This window comes from Leopardus geoffroyi, chromosome X (assembly GCF_018350155.1).
Source record: "Leopardus geoffroyi isolate Oge1 chromosome X, O.geoffroyi_Oge1_pat1.0, whole genome shotgun sequence".
Classification (NCBI taxonomy): Eukaryota; Metazoa; Chordata; class Mammalia; order Carnivora; family Felidae; genus Leopardus; species Leopardus geoffroyi.
The window spans coordinates 118445375-118467373 of record NC_059343.1 but is presented as its reverse complement, the minus strand read 5'-3'; positions in this window follow the sequence as shown (position 1 = coordinate 118467373).

The window sequence follows — 21999 nt, the reverse complement described above, 5'->3', positions numbered from 1 at the left end:
GTGTTATGTCTGTTGAGTTTTTCTGTCTGTATAATGTTGAGTTTATTAAAAACTGGAAGCTTGAATTCTTTTTCTGTATTCTGTACCTGATTAAATAGCCTTGGCATTATCTGTGTCTTCTCTGTTTTACAAAACTCTTCTGTGAAATTATATGGGTGGGAAATGATGGAGAAGATTTTCTCTTTATAAAATATTTTCAGTTTCTTCCATGGATACTGGTTAGTAGGTTGCTTAAGTATTGTTATCATGAATCAATTTTGGTAATTTAAATTTTTCTAGAAAGTCATTTAACCCAAAATTTTATGTTTATTTGCACAAAATTTGTGGAAATTAATCTTTTATACTTAAAACATTATTTGTATGTAAAATTACTTCTTCCATGTAATTCATAATTTTCTATATTTGTGATTTCTCAAGTTTGTTTTCTTTATTTTAGAGAGGGAGAGCATGCATGTGAGCAGGGGAGGGGGCAGAGGGAGAGAGAAAGAGAATCTTAAGCAGGCTGCACACTCAGTGCAGAGCTCTACTCGGGGCTCCATCCCATGACCCTAGGTTCATGACCTGAGCCGAAGTTAAGAGTTGGTTGCTCAACCGACTGAGCCACCCAGGTACCCCTTGGTATCTCAGTTTTTACACATTATAATAACTAGTGCTTTCTATATCTCCTTTTTTATGTTTATTTATTTATTTTAGAGAGAGAGCGAGCGAGCACACGTGCCTTGGTGGGGTGGGAGCAGAAAAAGAGGGAGAGAGAGAATCCCAAGCAGGCTCTGCACTGTCCTCACAGAGCCCAATGCAGGTTTCAGTCTCACGAACCATGAGATAATGACACTGGCCAAGATCAAGAGTCAGACACTTAGCCAACTGAGCCACCCAGGCGCCCCGATATCTTCTTGAAATACACTCTTGGAAGTATTTAATTGCTCTCCCATTTTTCAGTGTTCAAAATCATTGTTATCTAATTTCCCATTATTAATCATTTCTTTCTGCTTTAACTTTGTATTTTTTTAGTTAGTGAATTTTTTCTATTTGATTTATTTTCATTCTTTCATATTTAATGGCGTGACTTTGTATGATGATGTAATGCATGTTCTTTCCATTATCGCCATTCTCCAGATGTTCTGCAGTTTTAATTTTAGTTTCATATAGGACATAGGAACTACATAGCAAAGAATTTGTGCATTTGTTGTTGCTTCTAATTTCCCTATCAGTATTTTTCATCTCTTTGTTATCATTTGTATTATAGCCTTCTAATTTTATAGCTCTGTGCTTGGATAATCTGACCTGTACATTTTCTACTTTGGGGACTTTGTCAAAGCTTTATTTATACCTTAATATGGGGGTATGTGGATGTTTGAAAGAGAGTTTATTCTCCAATTACACACTACATTGTTTCTTGTATCTATAAATTTAACCTTGTTAACTATTTAAAATAACTCTGCATTCTTATTTGTTTTTTGCCTATTTGATTTATCATGAACCCATGAGTAAAAGTCTCTATAACAATTGTATTTCCATTTCTCCACATATTATTTGTGAGAGTTTGGTCTGTGAATTTTGATGCTATGTTATTTGTGTATGATGTTTCAGGACAAGTAAGCTCTTCATTATGGAGTATATCCATTTTCAAAAAATTTTTTTAATGTTTATTTTAATTTTGGGAGAGAGACAGTGTGAGCAGAGGAGGGGCAGAGAGAGGGAGACAAAGAATCCCAAGCAGATTCCAGACTCTGAGCTATCAGCACAGAGCCCAATGCGGGGCTTGAACTCACAAACTGTGAGATCATGACCTGAACTGAAGTCAGACCCTTAACCAACTGAGCCACCCAGCTGCCCTATTTTTTACATAAAATCTCTCCTTAAAATCTCATTTAAATTCTTTCTCTTACATTTCACTGATATTAATGACATTGTTTGCTTTTTCTTTTGTTTATATTTGTTTGATACACACACACCCTTATTTCTTTTTAATTTTTTAATGTTTATTTATTTTTGAGAGAGAGTGGAGGAAGCTCAAACCCATGAACCTGAGCCAAAGTCAGATGCTTAACCGACTGAGCCACCCAGGTGCCCCTTAAATTATCTGAATTTGATTTGCTTTCCTTGTATTTAGCAAGGGTAGAATTTTATTTTTTGATCAAATTGGGTAATCTTTTACTTATAATTAGCATAACAAAAAATTTTTGTTTTTGTCTATTTTATGTTGTATTTTGCTTTTATTTGCTTTTTTTTTCCTTATTACTATATTCATTTATTTATTTAGCCTTGTGCCAGGGCCCTTTTTGAAGTTCTCCACACCACTAGGCAAAATACATTCTAAATAGTTATGTAGAGGGGTGCCCGGGTGGCTCAGTCAGTTGAGGGTCTGACTTCTCACAGTTCATGAGTTTGAGCCCTGCAATGGGCTCGCTGTCATCACATCACATTGCATCAGTGCTGTCAGCGTGTAGCCCACTTCAGACCCTTTGTCCCCCTCTCTTCCTGCCCCTCCCCCAGTGGGGCTTTCTCTCTCAAAAATAAATAAACATTTAACAGAAAAAAAATAGTTATGTAGTAAATACTAATAGCTACGTAATTTTACCTTTTTAAAACGTTTTTATTTAAATTCCAGTTCATTAATGTACACTGTGATAATTAGTTTCAAGTGTACAATATAGTGATTCAACATTTCCATACAATACCCTGGGCTTATCATGACAAGTGCACTCCTTAATCCCCATCACCTATTTGACCCATCTCCCCTCTGGTAACCGTCAGTTTTTTCTGATGGTTAAGCACCTGTTTCTTGGTTTGTCTCTCTTCCCCCCCCCCCCTTTGCTTTTTTAACTCATTTATCTCTGTGGTGTCTCACTGATGTCTTTTATCCTTTCCTCAAACCCAGTGAGTATCCTTATGATTGTTGCTTTAAATTCTCCATCAGGCTTGTTACTTATATCTGTTTCACTTAGATCTCTGGCTGTGGCCTTATCTTGTTCTTCATTTGGGATAAATTCCTTTGTCTTGGTATTTTGTCTGAGTCTCTCTGCATTCTTCTCTGTATTAGAAAAGCCAGTTATGTCTCCTGCTCCTGAAAGTTAATGCCTTATGAAAAAGAGGTCATATAATGTCCAAGGCCTGGCCCTTCAGAGAGTGTCTTCAATATGTGCTGTGTGCACTCTGGTGTTGTGTTTTGACTGCTCTATCCTTTAGGCCAGTCATGCTGTGGGCAGTGCTTGGTCCCTGGCCTGAATGTGGTGAGCTTTAGCTAGGTATGCTCTGGTCTGCTTGTGAAATGAGACCTGACACCACCTCCACCAGAACTGAGGCCCTGCAGATCTCTTTGGTTGAGAGATGTGGTATGGAAAGGGATTTGTCCTCCTCTTCTGGGAAAGGGCCCTGCCTTGCTAGAATTGAGGCAAGATTGACTGAGAAGAGTGGTTCTGCCAGAGTGCAGGAGGGTGGTGCTTGGTGTAAGCAAGTTAGGCAGCCTTTGTTGGCCCTATGCTGCTTCCTGCAGGAACCTGTGTGTTTATGCTGAGGGGTGGAGGGACACTGCTCCAGCCAGTTCCTTTGTTCCTAGAGAGGTTTCAATCAGGGAAGTGCTCTGAAAAGAGCAAATAATCTCCCCCTCTGTGTGCCCCAGGCATTGTTCAGATAGGGGTGTCCATGTCATCTGCTCTACCCTCCCACCCCACCCCCACCCCCATTGTTGTTTGCCTGTCTTTTCTCCAAGAGCAGTGCAGTGTTCTCCAGATTCTATCCCAGGATTTAATCTCTGCTAGTTGCAAGAACTCACAAAATTCAGCCTCTCTTGTTTTCCAAGCCAATGACTTGGGGAAAACAATCTTTTGTGCATTCCCCTGTGTGCTCCTCTCTCTCTCTCTCTCTCTCTCTCTCTCTCACTCTCACTCTCTCACTCTCTCTCTCTCTCTTTCTCCCTTTCTCCCTTTCTCCCTTTCTCCCTTGTCTGCAACCATGGTTCCTTCCCCTCCACAGGATCCATTTCTCCCCTAAACCACATCTCCATACTTCCTACCTTCTTCCATGTGGTCTCTTCTCTCCCTTTGGTTGTGGAGTTTGTTCTGTCAGTCTTCAGGTCAATTTCTGGGGTACTTAGAATAATTTGATAGTTATCTAGCTGAGTTCATAGGATGCGACAAGCCTAAGGTCCTCCTACCATCTGCCATCTTCCCTCCTGACACTTGTATTTTGCTTTTAATACTTGTTTTGACTGTGTGATATTTGATTATTTTATTCTTTTGTGTACTTTAGATAATTCATGTTTAGCTAATTTTATTTATCATAGTATTTACTTTTTAACTTTTACTAATATGCTTATTCTTGTATTTATTGAGCTTTATACAGCCAACCGACTCATCTATAAAAGTTAAAAAATAGTTGGTACATTTCCACCTCTCCTCTTCCTCCACTAGTATTCTAGTTTTTGCTATTTTAACATTATTTTTTAAATTACTGATATTTTTAGCACTTGTCATTGCATTATGTTTTGGTAGTATATTTTCCATTATTATTTATCCCTCATTATCCTTTCATATCTATACTTTTTTTAGTGATCTCTTTATTGTTGTTAATGTTTTAATTGGCTTGATTTGTTCAAGGTACTAATCTTTGAATTTCATTTCCATTTGAGAGTATTTTTCAAACACTTTTTTTACGTTGAGAATTTTCAAATTGTAAAATCATAGAGTTGTGCTTTTCTTTCCAAGGAATTTTGTATACTTTGCTCCATTGGCTTCTTTTATTAAACGTTCCTGTGGAAACCTCTAATACTAGACTTATTTTTCCCCCTTATGTAAGTGATTTGCTTTCTTTTCTGCCTAGATACCTGTGGGGTTCTCTATAATTAGCATTTAGTGACTTCCCCAGGATATGTTGTGGGATTGATTATTTCATATATTTTCCCCACAACACTGTGTGTCACTTTGGCATGCAGGTTTATGTCTTCTTTTATTTCAAGAGATTCCTCTAGTATTAGAACTTTGAATGGTGTCTTTTGATCCCTCTGTTCTCTTCAATCTCTCAAGGAACACCAATTCCCTGAATGCTGACTTTTCTTTGTCATCTATATCTATCACATACTCTCTTCTCACTTATCACTTTATTCTGTGTGTGTTTTTGCATGTTTTTGTGTTTGTGCAATAATTTCTCAAACCTGGCCTCAATAGCTTTTCTAACGTCTTTTCTACCCCTTGTAGTTTCTGGTTTTTTTTTTTTTTTTTTTTTTTTATTCCTGTTACAATTTCACTATTCTTTAGATGTGTCTCTCCAGTTCTTTTAGCTCACTTCTCAGAACTTTTTTCTTTAATGAAAAGTGTCAACATTTTAAAATGTTCTTCTATTTCCTTGCATAGTCAATTCCTTACTTAATGAATATTTGTTGAGAACTTATGATGTACCAGGTACTATCTTAGATGTTAGGGTATTGCCATAGGAGTAAATCAACAGCTTCTATGCCAATGGGAAGAGTCAGACAATAAACAGGATACATAAGTAAAACACATAGTGTGTAAAATGTGAGATATAAAAATAGAGCAAGCAGAGTGAAATATAAAATATTGTGGGCAACAGTGGCAGTTTTAGATTAGTGGTTAAGACAGTGTGTCACTGTGGGTCACCTGGGTGGCCCCGTTGGTTAAGCTTCCGACTTTGGTGGCTCAGGTCATGGTCTCACAGTTTGTGAGTTCGAGCCCTGCATTGGGCTCTGTGCTGACAGCTCAGAGCCTGGAGCCTGCTTCGGATTCTGTGTCTCCCTCTCTCTCTCTCCCCCTACCCCACTTGTGCTCTCTCTCTCTCTTGCTCAAAAATAAATAAATAAATGTAAAAAAAAAATTAAAAAAAAGAGAATGTGTCACTGAAGTGTTGATATTTGTTTTAAATTTTTTAAATGTTCATTTTTGAGAGAGAGAGAGAGACAGTGAGAAGGGGAGGGGCAGAGAGAGAGGAAGATACAGAATCCAAAGCAGGCTCCAGGCTCTGAGCTGTCAGCCCAGAGCCCGACTGTGGGGCTTGAATTCATAAACTGTGAGATCATGACACGAGCTGAAGTCCAATGCCTCACTAACTGAACCACCCAGGCGCCCCGCGAAGTGTTGATATTGACATAAGGACATGGGGAATGTGAGGGAATATGGAACACTGCTAATGGGGCAAAACAGTCTTAGGCAGAGGGTAGAGCCAGCGGCAGGGTTCTAGGTGGAAGTTTACTTGGTGTGTTTGGAAAACAAAGCTTGCTCTAAGGAGTGGAGTGTGTGTGTGTGAGAGCAGTGAGAGGTGTCAGAAAGCAAGGGGAGGGAGCAGGTTATGTGGGTGTGTAGATCATTGTAAAAACTTTTGGAATACAAAGGGGAAGATTAAAATATTGGTGACTTGGATTAATGTTATGATAGAAGGGACACAATCTAACTTATATTTAGTAGGATCATTCTGGCTGCTGTGTGGAAAACGGACTAATGGGAGGCCAAGGTAAAGGCACGATGAGTAGAAAATGAAAATGAAAGTTTGCTAGCTCGGTTTGGGACTGGTTTGGTTTAGTATTTCTGTCAATCATGTGAATGAAAATGTTTAGTAGAAAATGTGATAGGAGCGCCTGGCTCAGCGGGTTAAGCATCTGACTCTTGATCTCGGCTCAGGTCGTGATCTCATCGTTGGTGAGTTCAAGTTTCATATCGGGCTCTGCGCCGACAGCGCGAAGCCTGCTTGGGATCTTCTCTCTCCCTCTCTCTCTGCCACTACCCTGCTCGCAGTGTGTCTGTCTGTCTGTCTCTCAAAACAAATGAAGTTTAAAAAATGTGATTTAGGAAGCTAAACTTCCAAAGAGAGGGTGGACTCGAGATAAACATTTGTGAGTCATCAGTGTATAGATCATCTTAGGGATGCAATCGCCAAAGTAGCGAGTGTCAATATAAAAGAGGATAGGTAACAAGATCAAGGCCTGGGGTACTGCAACCTTTAGAAGTCCAGGAAATGACGAAAGAGCAGCTAGACTGCAAAGTTGCAGCCAGGTAAATAGAGTGTGCTGCAAGCCAAGTGAAAAATGAATTTCAATGAGGGGGAGGTAGTCAACTGCGTCAAATGTTTCTGATAGATCAAATAATATGAGAAATGATCACTATATTTAGCAACATAAACTTCCTTGCTGACCTTGGTAAGTGTCGTTTCTGAGGCATGGTAGGGGCAAGCCTGACTGGTTCAGGTTCAAGAGAGAATAGGAGCAGAGAGTTTGGTGAGAGTGAATCTAGACGATTTCTTTAGGAGTGTGCAGTTAAGAAAAGGCAAGATATGTACAACAGTTCAAGTGGTTTGTGGAGTCATTCTTCTTAAGAGGGGAGTATTTTTCCCTCTGTCGTTTATTCTATTTCTTTAAGATTTTTAATTTTTTTAAATAGATTAAAAAAATGTTTTTAATGTTTATTTTTGAGAAAGAGAGACAGAGCACGCACACGCCTGTGCGCGCGTGGGCCCGGGAGGGGCAGAGAGAGGGGGACAGAGGATCCAAAGCAGGCTCCGCGCTGACAGCAGAGAGCCTGATGTGGGGCTTGAACTCACGAACCAAAACGCAAGATCATGACCTGAGCCGAGGTTGGACCCTCGGCCGACTGAGCCACCTGGGGGCCCCTTTTGTGTATTCTTTGTCGTCTTTGATCAGCATTTGTTCCTTTTGGAGGAGGCATCTATTCATAGGTGCAATTATCCTTACTGTCTGTTATTCCTGTTATATTGATGTCATTTCTACTTGAGCTTCTAGCTGCTTCAACCCTGTGGGGAGAACTAAGGAAAGTGACTTGGGGTAGCAGGTATCTTTAATTTGGTCGTGTGTTCTCAGACAACCTTGTCTATAAATGTTTCTCCTCTCCAGGGACATATCTCTCTTATTTGTTTGTTTGTTTGTTTGTTTGTTATTTGTTTCTTTGAAATAAGCAAATCAAGCTGGGTGATTGTCATTGTGGCTGTCCCTGTATCTCATGGTTTTTTGTCTGGAGAGTTGCTGTTCATTTTTTTCTGCTCAATTAACCTTGGTCAACAGTTACAAATCTGATTTCACCTTCTGCTATGTCCTCCACCCTGTATTATCTCCAGGACTTTTCTACAGATTTGGGAACAGGATGCCAAAAAATAAAGCAAGAATTACAGTACAGTTTCTCATTTCACTTTATCTCTCCCTCCACTGTGTGACTTAAAAAGGAGACTCACTAAAGATTCTCCATTTAGGGGGAGGGTCTCACTGTATCTCTGGGCCTCATAATTCTAAATGATGGATTGTTGATTAGAAATTTCAAGAAGCTATCTCGTTTTCAGAGAATTGCCTATCCAGCTAGAGATTGTAATAATATTTATTCATCCTTGTTTTCTTCTTTGAGTTGGTCTAGTTCCATTTAAAATGTTTTTTATTGAGAGGTGTCTGCGTGGCACGGTCAGTCGAGCATCCAGCTCTGGATTTCTGCTCAGGTCATGATCGCACAGTTGAGGGATCGAGCCCCACATCACACTCTGTGCTATTAGTGCAGGTTGCTTGGGACTGTCTCTCACCTCTCTGCCTCCTGGCTCCCTGCCCCTCCCCCAGTTTGTGCGCGCGTGTGCGCACTCTCTCTCTCAAAATAAATAAACATTAAAAATAAATAAGTAAAATATCTTTATTGGGGTAAAAGATCAAAATCACCATTTTAACAGTTCTGGGCGTACAGTTTAGTGGCGTTACGCACACTCACTCCCGCACAACCATTACCCCCACGCATCTTCAGAACTTCTTCATCTTCCCAGACTGAAACGTTGTACCTATTAAACGATGTCTTCCCATTTCTCCCCCTCCCTGGCCTCTGACAACTACCGTTCGACTTTCTGCCTCTAAATTTGACTACTCCAGGTACTTCCTCCAAGTGGAAGCGTGCGTTACTTATCCTTCTGTGCCTGGCTTGTTTCCCGTAGTGTAATGTCTTCAACTTTCATCTACACTGTAGCAGATGTCAGAATCGCATTCTGTTTAAGGCTGAATAGTATTTCAGTGTATCTACACACCATATCTTGTTTATTCATTCCTGCATCTATGGACACTTGGGTTTCTGCCACCTTTTGGCTACTGTGTATAAGGCTGTTAGGAACATGGGTATACATATATCTGAGTACCTGCCTTCAATTCTTTGGGGTATGTTCCCGGAGGTGGAATTGCTGGGTCATATGGTAATTGCATCTTGAATGTCTTTGAAGTCCCGCCAGACGATTTTCCGCAGCCTCACTTTTGCATCGGAAGCCCCTCTTGAGCGTTACAAAATACACATGCTCAATCTCTAACCCTAGAGACTCACATTCAGTGAATCTGAGTCTGTATCTGACTTCTGTTTCTTTTTGGAATTCATATTAAAGAAAATACTAGTGACAAGTTATTAAGAGGTAGTTTTTAAAGAGCGGAAATAAAAGAATATGGAGCAAAACGTTGAAGTCCCCTGTTAATATATTCTTACATATACATGTGTATACACACACACACACACACACACACACACACACACACTGTTTTTGTATGTTCAAAAAAACTTAAATGTGATCACAGCATACACGGTTTCTACAGTGTACTTTATTATCTTTATAATTCATTTTGAAGATCTTCTTATTTTCATACACATAGATCTAGCTCAGTCTTTTTCAGCACATGCAGAATACCCCATGGTATAGATGCATTATGCTTCTTTAAACACTGACCTACTGGTAAACATTTAGCCTTTCTCATTTTTTCTATTACAAACAATTTAGCATTTAACATACTTTTGCATTTGAGAGATCCAAGATTTGCTAAAATTGGAATAGCTTGGTTAAAGAGTATGAACATTTTCTGTGTTCGTGGATATTTCCTCACTGCCCTTCAAAAAGGCAGTATCTATTTTTTATTTTTTAATGTTTATTTATTTTTGAATTTTTTTTTTTGTTACGTTTCTTTATTTTTGAGAGGCAGAGAGACAGAGCGCGAGTCAGGGAGGGGCAGAGAGCGAGGGAGACACAGAATCCGAAGCAGGCTCCAGGCTCTGACTTATCAGCACCGAGCCCAATGCGGCACTTGAATTGAACTCACGAACCATGAGATCATGACCTGAGCCGAAGTCGGACACTCAACCGACTGAGCCACCCAGGCGCCCCGAGATTTGTGCATTTTACTAAATTTACTTTCTTCTACTCTCCTGCATATTGGGTATTTGCCTCTGGACTGTGGACTTCTCATCTGTTTCTTAGGGTTTTTTTTTTTTTTCTCCCTCCTAAGATGCTAGAGGGTGGATAGAGTAGGCTTGAGTTGGATACTTCCCTTCCCACAGCTAGGTTAGGATAATACCTGCTGATAATACCCCAGCAGGTTACACTCTGGTTTAGTAGTTCCTCCCAAGGGCTGGCTTTGAAAAGTATTTTTCAAAATGGTTCCTTTCCCCTGTCCCTGCTGGAGGCAGGAGATAATTATTCCCCTTACATTTACTGTGGGAAGCTGGTTGCGATAATTAGTCCCCTTATATTTACTGCGGGAAGCTGGTCAAGTCCCTGGAGGTAAATCCCACAAAATTGTGGTGATCCCCTTATGACTGGATCCCCCTCAAGTCTATACCTATCACAGTTTCCATTCTGAGCCTCCAATAATTTGTCAGTTACAGTTCAGGTTGTTTTGCCCAGGTACTTGTTCACTAGGAAGGTTTCTGCTCGTGTTTCTATGTTCTGCTAAGCCAAGACTCCCTGTTTTCACCTGTCTGGCTCTCCAGTTTCAGGAGCAGTGTTTGCCCTGTGTCCTCTTCTCTCCTCTTCTGGATCTTAGAAGAGCTATTGATTTTTCAGTCCATTCAGCTTTTCACTTGTTGTTAGGACAGAGTGATGACTTCTAGGCTTCTTATATGTGCAACCGGAAACTGGAAGTCTTTCTAATTCCATTTGATTTGGAAGATAGCCTTCATATTTTATGTTTGAGGGAGTAGCTACTTCCTAGTTTCATTGCCATTTTACTTTTTTTCCCCAGATATCTTCTTTTTCCCTCATCAGTCTGTTACAAATAGGAGATAATATAAATACACTGTTATGCATTGTTTTAGAAGCCTCACAAAGCATCTTTTAAGAATCGGGAAGTACAGGGTGACTATATCTTCTCAATGAAAATACCTGTATGATTTTCATAGTCATCCTTTTATGCCATTCTATCAATAAATATTCATTGAACAGATAGTCTAGTGCCAAACCCTGCCTTAGATTCTGACTAGTTAGAGCAATAAGAGTTTGTCCCTGCCCTTGAGTAGTTATTGTTAAATTAGGGTGTGTTATGTGAAGAAAGTCATGATTCATATGGGCACAAAAAGGAAGGAGGATCTTTATCACATAGGAAGGCACCAAGTAACTATTTAAAAACAAGAACTTAAATATGAACGACAGCTGGAATAATTTGACAGAAGATATGAAGAAAGACTATATTATTGAACAGCATAGATGGGGATAGAGGGTGGTTGTGGGTTCTAGGGAGATTTATCATGAGCAAAGATGTGATTTTAGGACTTATTAAGGGCATATTCACGACAAAGCCAGATTGGTTTGAACCTAAGGTATTTGTAGGAGAAGAATGAGAGATAAGATTGGGGTAATTACTAAGAACCAACAGTATTACTCTGATCCTATCTTGCTAAAAATCCGTTAACCTGTATGAAATGTTATGGTTCTCCCATAAAGGAAATGGGGCACCTCCACTGATATGATATGTAATCATCCACTACTACTGACGCCAGTTACTGAAAAGCTATAATGATGTATGTTTGTTTGTTTTTTATAATGTGTCTTTAAACCAAACTCAGCCTAACGACCTCAGATCTGGACTTTCTCCTCTCTACAGGCTAGGAAAATTCTAAGACATCACCATTGTTCCTTCCATGCCCGTTGTAAGGGCAGATGCCCAGAATTCAAGTCTTTTAGGTAGCCCAACACTGAGTACATTGCCTTTTATACACCTTTGAGGATATGTCTCTAATGGACCTTAGTGTCAGTCAACAGGACCTGTTTGAGAACATTAACCTGCTTTTCGCCTACCACCTGCAGAGGAAGAGTCCAAGAAGAAATTGTCATCCCAGCATGCATAGTGCTGGACCTTCACCCTTCACCCAATAGCTACCTTTATAGCATAGCAAGAGGTCTGCATCCCTGCCCCCTTTCTACTCTTCAGGTGTCACCCAGAAGACACAACAAAGGATAAATAAGGAAAACTAAATATTTCATATAGGCCACAATAAATCAGGTGATTTTTATGGACAGAAAGAAATTGGCACTAGATGCCATGGGGAGAAGATTTTAATACTTCATGCACTCCTGTTTTAATCAAATTGAAGTTGTAATTTATGTTTAGGAACTCTAAATATAACATTCTAGTTAATGTTGATTTGCATTTGGTTTCTGAGCAAATACGGCAGAATTATAGCAAACTGCAAAAAATCCCCCCAAATCTCTACATTTTACATGATAAGAAGGTATTTTAATTGACTCTATGCTAAGATTAGTGGTTGGCTACTACTGTAGTAGGTTCAAATTTAAAACCTTGAAAATTCAGAAGAGGTGGAGTATTTGTATTTAGGATGTTTTCAGTTGTTAAAAGTCTAGTCTATTAAATTATATAATTTCTTCCACACCAAAGAAATATTAAGAGGCCAGTTGATGATAACGGTGTATAATAGATTCTTTGAGCTAAGTCATCAGTGTAAGAAGTATCCAACAAGCTAAAGAAAAACACCTTGACTTAATACAAATTACTCTGAGTATTTGGGGGACTATATGAGGATTTTGAGGAGTCCCATTCCCATCTCCCAACCTGTGAACTGACATGATTGAATTTACCACATTAACCTACTACTTGACTTTGCTCCTTAACCATTATACCTTGAAGTCACCAACTCACAGTCTAGGCAATATGCACTTAAACCAGCGAAGTGGTGAAGAATGTTGGACATAGGTATTACTGAATGAAGGGCCCAGATTTTTATATTTGTGCTCAAAACTTTTAGATTCGATATTTTTATGCTGACATGTTATTCTCAGTTTATGAAGTCAAATGATTTGGGAAACTTGCTAGAATATGTATGGCTTTAGACAGCATGTAAAAGCATGCAACAAATTTATAATTTTACTACTTGCCCTTCTACTCATTCACATTTATTGTTTTTACAAATTACCAAAGTGATACATATCATTGTGAGAAAATCCAAAAGGGTATGATGTTAAACAAGAACCCCCACCTCCCTTCCATCTCATCTCGTTCTACTGAAAATTCGTAATTGGAAGTTACTGTGGTTAATGGCAAGGTCTACTCCTGCAAAGCTTTCTATGCATTCTTTTTTCTCTTGTTTTTTTTTTTCTTTTCCTTTCTTCTCTTTTCTTTTCTTTTTTTTTTTTTAAATCTTAATAACATTATGGACACCTTTCTAGGTAGAATTACCAAATCCTTACTCATAGTCCTTATCATGTGGATTAATATTTGACTTAATTATTTTCCTTTTGGTTGGAAGTTGGACTGTTTTTAATTTTTATGGTCAGAATCAATGATCCTTGTCAAGATAATCTTGCATAATTTTGTGAGTACTTTTTGAATGTTTATATATTTTGTGAGAGAGAGAGTGTGCAGGCAGACACACACACACACATGTGTGAGTGGGATTAGAGGCAGAGAGAGAGAGAGAGAGAGAGAATCCCAAGCAGGCTCTGCACTCTCAGTGGCAAAGACCCACGGGGGGGGCTCCATCTCATGAACCGTGAGATCATGACCTGAGCCAATATCAAGAGTTGGTCGCTCAACCAACCGAGCCACCCTGGCACCCCAAATTTGTGATTATTTTTAAAGTATAGCTATTTAAGAGTAAAATTGCTAGGTACAGTGAAAATATTTATGAATACTCCCAAAATATCCTCTAAAGTCTGTGCAAATTTATATTAGTATCAAAAGTATATGTGGGTTCATTTTTCCTATACTCTTACCACCCAATGTATAGTAGAAATCTATATTTTTGTGGCAAATCTGAACGTTAAGAAATTACATCTATAGCTATTTTAGTATTAACAGTATTCAGCCACCCTCCCAATGGTTGCTAGGCGTTTTTATATATTCTGTCAATTTTTGTTCATACTGTGGGACTTGTTTCTTTATTATTTTATAGATGATCCTTATATACTGTGGTTTTCAATCTATTTTTATATATGTTTCAAATAGATTCTTTCATTTATTGTTCCCTCATCATAGCTTACAAATTTTTTTCAAACCAAGATTTATAGCCTACCTTATCAAATCTATCAGTATCTTTATTATTTTTGAGGTTATCATGTCTTGCTTGGGAAATCCCTTCCTACAGCATAATCAAAATAAACCTATGTATTCTTCTATTTATATTTTTTAGATACTTTATTTTAATCTATCTGGAATCTTTTATGTGAATGGTATGAGGTAAATATGCAACTTTTCTCCTTTCTTGGTAGTGTAGGTATGATATTCACTGACTGCACAGTCTGCTTAGGATCTCTCCCCTCTCTGTCTGCCCCTCCCTTGCTCACATGCGTGCTCTCTCTCTCTCTCTCTTTCTCTCTCTCTCTCAAAATAAATAAATAAAAGTAAACTTTATTTGAATGTTCAAGTTTGGAGTTCAGAGAAGAAGCTACATGGATATATAAATTTTTAAGTAGCCTACAAACAGGTAGTAAGTGAGACCATGCCTATGTATGAAATTCCCAGGAAGAGTAATTAGATAAATAAAGAGAAAGGGCCTTAGCCTCAGACTTGAAATCTTCAACAGTTAGTGATCAGATGGAGAAGGACGAACCTTCAAATGAGACACAGGAGTGTCTAAAGGAGGAGGAATAAAATTAAGAATCTTAGCACTGTGAAAGTCAAGAAAAAAAATGAATAGTTTTTTTTTTAATGTTTATTTATTTTGAGAGAGAGACAGAGAGCACGCGTGAGGAGGGGAGGTTGGAGGGTTAGAGAGAGAGGGAAAGAGAGAATCCCAAGCAGGCTCTGCACTGTCAGCGCAGAGCCCGACTCAGGGCTTAAACCCACAAACCGCAAGATTATGACCTGAGCCAAAACCAGGAGTCGGACACTTGACTGACTGAGCCACCCACGTGCCCCCAAAATGAATGGTTTTAAAACTGCGTATCAGATGCCACTGAAATATCGACAAAAGGGATAACTGAAAAGTGTTCATTGGATTTAATGGCAGAAATGCCATTGGTGACCTGAGGGAGAGCGTTTTTGGTGGGTTATTTGTGACAGAGTCCACATGAAGTGACTAGAGGAGTGAGTAAGACGTGAGGAATTGGAAATGTTTCTGGAGAAATCCTTTGAGAAGTTTCACTGTGGAGAGGAGAATAGTGGTGGTGGTAGGAAATGTGAAATCATTATTTTACCTTTTTTTTTTTTTTCAAATGATGGAAAGACGATCAACTCGTCTCACTAGTGGTATAAAAAAGTACAGCTTAGATGTTTGGAAATAACAAGAAAAGTAAAGCATAATTTTACTACACTTTATGACATTAAAGGAAGGAGGGCAACCCCCTATAGCGGGAGGCACTCGTACATTCGAGAAATTTTTATTGGGCAATTACTCTACGATAGGCAATGTTCTAGATACTGGGTTGTATTAGTGAATAAAACAAACAATCCCTACCCTGTTGGCAGTTGCGTTGTAGTTGGGAGACAATAGAAAGCACCAGTAATTGGGGCGCCTGGGTGGCGCAGTCGGTTAAGCGTCCGACTTCAGCCAGGTCACGATCTCGCGGTCCGTGAGTTTGAGCCCCACGTCGGGCTCTGGGCTGATGGCTCAGAGCCTGGAGCCTGTTTCCGATTCTGTGTCTTCCTCTCTCTCTGCCCCTCCCCCGTTCATGCTCTGTCTCTCTCTGTCCCAAAAATAAATAAACGTTGAAAAAAAAAATTAAAAAAAAAAAAAAAAAAAGAAAGCACCAGTAATTAAAGTATTTAGCTAGTATAAAATGGTGATAAGTGCCGTGAAGAAAAACAGGATTGTAAAAGAGGGATAAGCAATGCCAGGTTGGAGACTGCAGTTATTAAAATGGTAATCAAGAAAGGCCTCAGGGGCACCTGGGTGACTCAGTCAGTTAAGTGTCCGACTTCGGCTCAGGTCATGATCTCGCGGTTCGTGAGTTCAAGCCCTGCGTCGGGCTCTGTGCTGACAGCTCAGACCCAGGAGCCTGCTTCGGATTCAGTGTCTCCCTCTCTCCCTGTCCCTCCCCAGCTCATGCTTTGTCTCTCTCTCTCTCTCTCTCTCAAAAATAAATAAACATTAAAAAAAATTTTTTTTAAAAAGAATGACCTCAGAGACAAGTGACATTTAAACAAAGACCTAATAGAGCCCGTAAAGGAGAACATGATGGGAGTACCTGGGAGAGGACCACTCCAAGAAGAGGCAAGAACATGTTCAAAGGCCTTGTGGTGGAAGCATGCCTGGGATATTTGAGAAACAATGAGTGGGGCATCTGGGTGGCTCAGTTGGTGAAGCGTCTAACTCTTGATTTTGGCTCAGGTCATGACCTCGTGGTTTGTTAGATGGAGCCCTACATTGGGCTCTGCACTAGGTTCTGCACTGGCAGCACGGAACCTGCTTGGGATTCTCTCTCTTCCTTTCTCTCTGCCTCTCCCTTACTCGCACATGCTCACTCTCACTCATGCTTCACTCTCTCTCTCAAAATAAAATAAATGCACATTTAGAAAAAAATAGTAAGCAAGTAAGCAGTGCAATGAGCAGGGAGAAAATTGGTAGATGATGATGTCATCAGGTTGAGTCTTGAGGCCATTTTACAGAGTTGGCTTTTATTCCAAAGGAGATGGGGAGTCATCAAAGGGTTAGAGCAGAGGGGTGACATGATCTGATTTATATTTATAACAAGATAGCCATGGCCAATATGCTGAGAATATATTGTATGGGGGCAAGGATGAACTGAACCCTATTTGGGTAACTACCATAAAAATCAAAGAGTTTGTAGCAGTATGGAGCAGGATGGTAGTGGTGAAAATATTGAAAACTGGTTCAATTATGAATATATATATATATATATATATATATATATATATATATATATATTATTGTCAAATTGGTTTCCATACAACATCCAGTGCTCATCCCAACAGGTGCCCTCCTCAATGCCCATCAGCCTCTTTCCCCTCTCCCTGACCCCCCAGCAACCCTCAGTTTGTTCTCAGTATTTAAGAGTCTCTTATGGTTTGCCTCCTTCCCTCTCTGTAACTTCCTCCCCCACCTTCCCTTCCCTGCTGGTCTTCTGTTAAGTTTCTCAGGATCCACATATAAGTGAAAACATATGGTATCTGTCTTTCTCTGCCTGAATTATTTCACTTAGCATAGTACTCTCTGGTTCCATCCACGTTGCTGAAAATGGCCGGATTTCATTCTTTCTCATTTCCAAGTAGTATTCCATTGTATATATAAACCACATCTTCTTTATCCATTCATCAGTTGATGGACAGTTAGGCTCTTTCCATAATTTGGCTATTGTTGAAAGTGCTGCTATAAACATTGGGGTACAAGTGCCCATATGCATCAGCACTCCTGTATCCCTTGGGTAAATTCCTAGCAGTGCTATTGCTGGGTCATAAGGTATATCTATTTTTCATTTTTTGAGGAACCTCCACACTGTTTTCCAGAGCGGCTGCACCAGTTTGCATTCCCACTAACAGTGCAAGAGGGTTCCCGTTTCTCTACATCCTCGCCAGCATCTATAGTCTCCTGATGTGTTCATTTTAGCCACTCTGACTGGCGTGAGGTGGTATCTCAGTGTGGTTTTGATTTGTATTTCCCTGATGAGGAGTGACGTTGAGCCTCTTTTCATGTGCCTGTTGGCCATCTGGATGTCTTCTTTAGAAAAGTGTCTATTCATATCTTCTGCCCATTTCTTCCCTGGATTATTTGTTTTTTGGGTGTGGAGTTTGGTGAGTTCTTTATAGATTTTGGATACTAGCCCTGTATCCAATGTGTCATTTGCAAATAACTGAATATATTTTTAAAGTAAAACCAACAGATTTGCCTCAGGTTGAATAAAGAATGTGAGGGAAAGAGATGACTCCAAGGATTTGGCTTGTTCCAATGTAAAGATGAAATTGCCATCAACTGACATGGAGAGAATTGCAGGAGTAGGTTTGGAGTGAATTCCAGGAACTTTCTTTAGGAATGCGAAGTTTACAGTGACTGTTAGTATGGATGACAAGTATGTAGTTGAATATAAGAGTGTAGATTGCTGGCTGGAGGCTGGGTTGTCAACATACATTTGGATTTTTCCAGTGTACAAAGTTTAATTATGGTCATGAAATTTTATGAAATCATCAAGGAAGTTAAAGTACTTAAAAGTATTTCAAGACTTGAGCCTTGGGATGCTCCAACATTAAGAGAACAGGAACATGAGGATGAAAGAAGGTAGAGATTAAGGTGGAGTGCTTAGACAATAGCACTACTAGGAATTTATCCAAAGGGTTACAGGAGTGCTGATTCATAGGGGTACATATACCCCAATGTTTATAACAGTTCTAGCAACAATAGCCAAATGATGGAAAGAGTTCAAATGTCCATCAACTGATGAATGGATAAAGGAGATGTGGCTCATATATACAATGGAATACCACTTGGCAATGAGAAAGAATGAACTCTGGCCTTTTACAACAACGTGGATGGAACTGGAGGGGATAATGCTAAGTGAAGTAAGTCAGTCAGAGAAGGACAGATATCATGTTTTCACTCATATGTGGAATTTGAGAAATTTAACAGAAAACCATGGGGGAAGGCAAGGGGAAAAAATAGTTTCAAACAGAGAGGGAGGCAAACCATAAAGACTCCTAGAACAAACTATTGAGTGGGGGGGGGAGCGGGTGGGAGAGAGGGAAAAATGGGTGATGGGCATTAAGGAGGGCACCTGTTGGGGTGAGCACTGGGTGTTGTATGGAAGTGATGAATCATGGGAATCTACTCCTGAAGCCAAGAGCACGCTGGATACACTGTATGTTAGCTAGCTTGACAAATTATATTAAAAAGGAGTAAGGAGGAGGAGGAGGAGGCAGAAGTAGAATGCTTAGAGATGTAGAAAGAAAACCAAGAGTGGATGGGCTCCAAAAACCCCAGTAGGAAAGAGTTTTCAGGAGGGGAAAGTTATCAACTTTTACAAATGCTGGTGATGGGCCTAGTATGTTGATAATGGAGAATTGCCCACTGAGTTTAGCAACACGAACATCATTAATGAATTCGTGAAGCGCTTTTTCAGTGAAGGGTGAAAATGCAAACCTGACTGGAATGGGTCCAAAAAGAGCATGAGGAAAGAGGAATTATAGGTAGTGACAGGGCCAGAAAAATGTGGGGATATCTGGAGGGAGGAGAGTGGAGAAAAAATATCTTTCTAAGATGTGAAAAATGACAGCTTGTTTGTGTTCTGGTGGGGAAGTCTGATAAGTAGGGAAAATTGACGACGCAGGGGAAAGGGAGGGATTTACTGGAACAGTCACCTTACTTAGGTGAGAGATGAGATGATAAGATCTAGAGCACAAATGGAGGGATTGGCTTAAAAATGAGCACAAATGTCTCACCCATGTTAATAAAAGGGAAAGCAAAATCATGTGCTCGGAGGTGCTTCACAGAGAGACGTGATTCGGGATGGTGGAAGTTCTCTTCTGACTACATTTTCTCGGGAAAGAAGTAAGCAAGGTCATCAGTTCAGTATCAGGTCAGAAGAGTAGGCATTAGGATTTTAAAAAGAGACACAAGAACGTATAAAGGGATTACTGAAGGGAATGGAGAAGTGAGTGGAGTAGAAAATGTGGTAAGGTTGTAAGTCAGTGGTAAGGACTCCTTTGAGGTGAGTAGTGACAAATTTAAAGTGAGCCAGATCAGCGTGGCTCTTTGTTTTTTCACAGCCACAGTGGGCTGTACATGTTTAGGTGGTGATCTGGCTCACCAGGCTTGTGAATTTGCCATGAGAATAAATGAGGGAAGAGAAGGCTGAAAAAAGTTGTGTGACCATGTAAGAAAGTGATCATAGTGATGGGCCATGCATGGGATTCAAAGGTGGGTAAGGAAGGAAGCGAAGACGTCAAAGGGATGAAGGTGGTGAAAAGGTGTTACTATCAGTGGGTTGGAGATGCTGGTGAGGCAAAGGATCATTGAAGTCAGGGAGCTAAAATAGGGAGAGTAGTCTTGACAGTTGGAAGGTCATGGTGGAAAAGGAGCGTGCTTGAAACTGGGATTACGGAGGAGTCCTATTGATTGATAATGACGGTATCCAGAATGCAGCCATGGAGATAAATGGCTAAAACAGAGTTGAGCAGATGAGGAGGGAAGGTCAAGAAATCATATACAGTTTATTAGGATTATCATCTATGTGGATATTGAAATCACCAAAAATTGTGACCCAAGTAGTGTTAGAGAAAACATCCAAGAGCCAAGAGCAAAACTCTTCTAAGAATAGAAGAAAGTGACCTCGAATGTAGCAGGTGTCTGTTACAGGAAGGGCAGATGTGGTATAGTCTGATGAGTTGGGGGTAAAAGTTCAGGGGTTTGGAGTGAGTGGAAGTAATAATGATGTGAAAATGGCAAAGAAGAACTCACTTTCTGACTTAAGAGTATAAGAAGTGTGAGAGAGTGGGGCGCCTGGGTGGCGCAGTCGGTTGAGTGTCCGACTTCAGCCAGGTCACGATCTCGCGGTCCGTGAGTTCGAGCCCCGTGTCGGGCTCTGGGCTGATGGCTCAGAGCCTGGAGCCTGTTTCAGATTCTGTGTCTCCCTCTCTCTGCCCCTCCCCCGTTCATGCTCTGTCTCTCTCTGTCCCAAAAATAAATAAACGTTGAAAAAAAAAAATTAAAAAAAAAAAAAAAAGAAGTGTGAGAGAGAATACAGTCACCAGAAGGAAGGCTGTAGGGGCCATGGTGTCATTAGGAGGGACAGCCAGTGTTTCTGTAGAACAAGAAGCATAAGGAAACTTACACAGAAGAGGTTAAAGACATGGGGGATTTTTGCTGATGATATACCATGAGATCCAGGAGGCACAGATGATATACCGTGAGATCCAGGAGGCACAGTAGTATGTCTTCAGGAGTTCAAAGGGGGAAGTAATGGGGTCAGAATTGGGGATTTACTGAGAAGTATAAGGATTAGAATCCAGGGGATGGAGAATGTCCTCAGAGATCTGGCTGCTTACCAGAACTGACATAAATAAATGAAGAGTATAGTAAGATTAGTCCTGGGTTGTCTAAAGGCAGAATGATGAAGAGTAGGGGAGGGATGAGTGTCTTACTAGGAGCATACAGGAGGAAGTTACATTTTTATGTAAGTCCTTTCAATGGAAATTTGGAAGCTAGAGGAGAGGCAGTCTTCTCTGGAGCACATAGGAGTTCAGGGTTTCCTCTTACATAAACGATATGAGGAAGCCAAGAACAAAATGGTTTAATCCTGACATTCGTAGCTTGGGGGTCCCTCTCTCTTGTTTCCTAAAGATGTGTTCAGGTGGCGTGCAGACAGGGTGGAGGTCATGTTTACCCTTGACTTTCAGATCATAAAGGTTATTTTAAAAAAGGTGTTATAATTCAATGACCTGAAACTCTAAAAAGGAATATATAAAGCTATAATAAGGAAAGGAGGCTGGAAAAATGCAGTTTGGGCTACCCAAATTATAACCATTGTAAAATCAGAAGAGAAGGCGTTGAACAAAACAAATGAAGCTTCACGGCAAGGTCTCCAACTTAAAAGCGACTTACTAGAAAAATACAAGGAGAAGCACACAACCAAGGACAAACGTGGAAAATCTCCAGGAAGGCTAACTTCAAGGATTTCTGAATCCATGGAAGTGCTAAGTATGAACAGAAAGGTCTTTGTAGAAAATGAGGGTGAAGAGGAGATACGTTGATGGTGTAGAGTGTGAAACAGTCAGCTCATGGCTTGGAGCCGATTGTATTTATTTTCATTTTATTTTAGCAAACACTGAATTCCTTGTTGTGCTGGTATAGAGAGAAATAA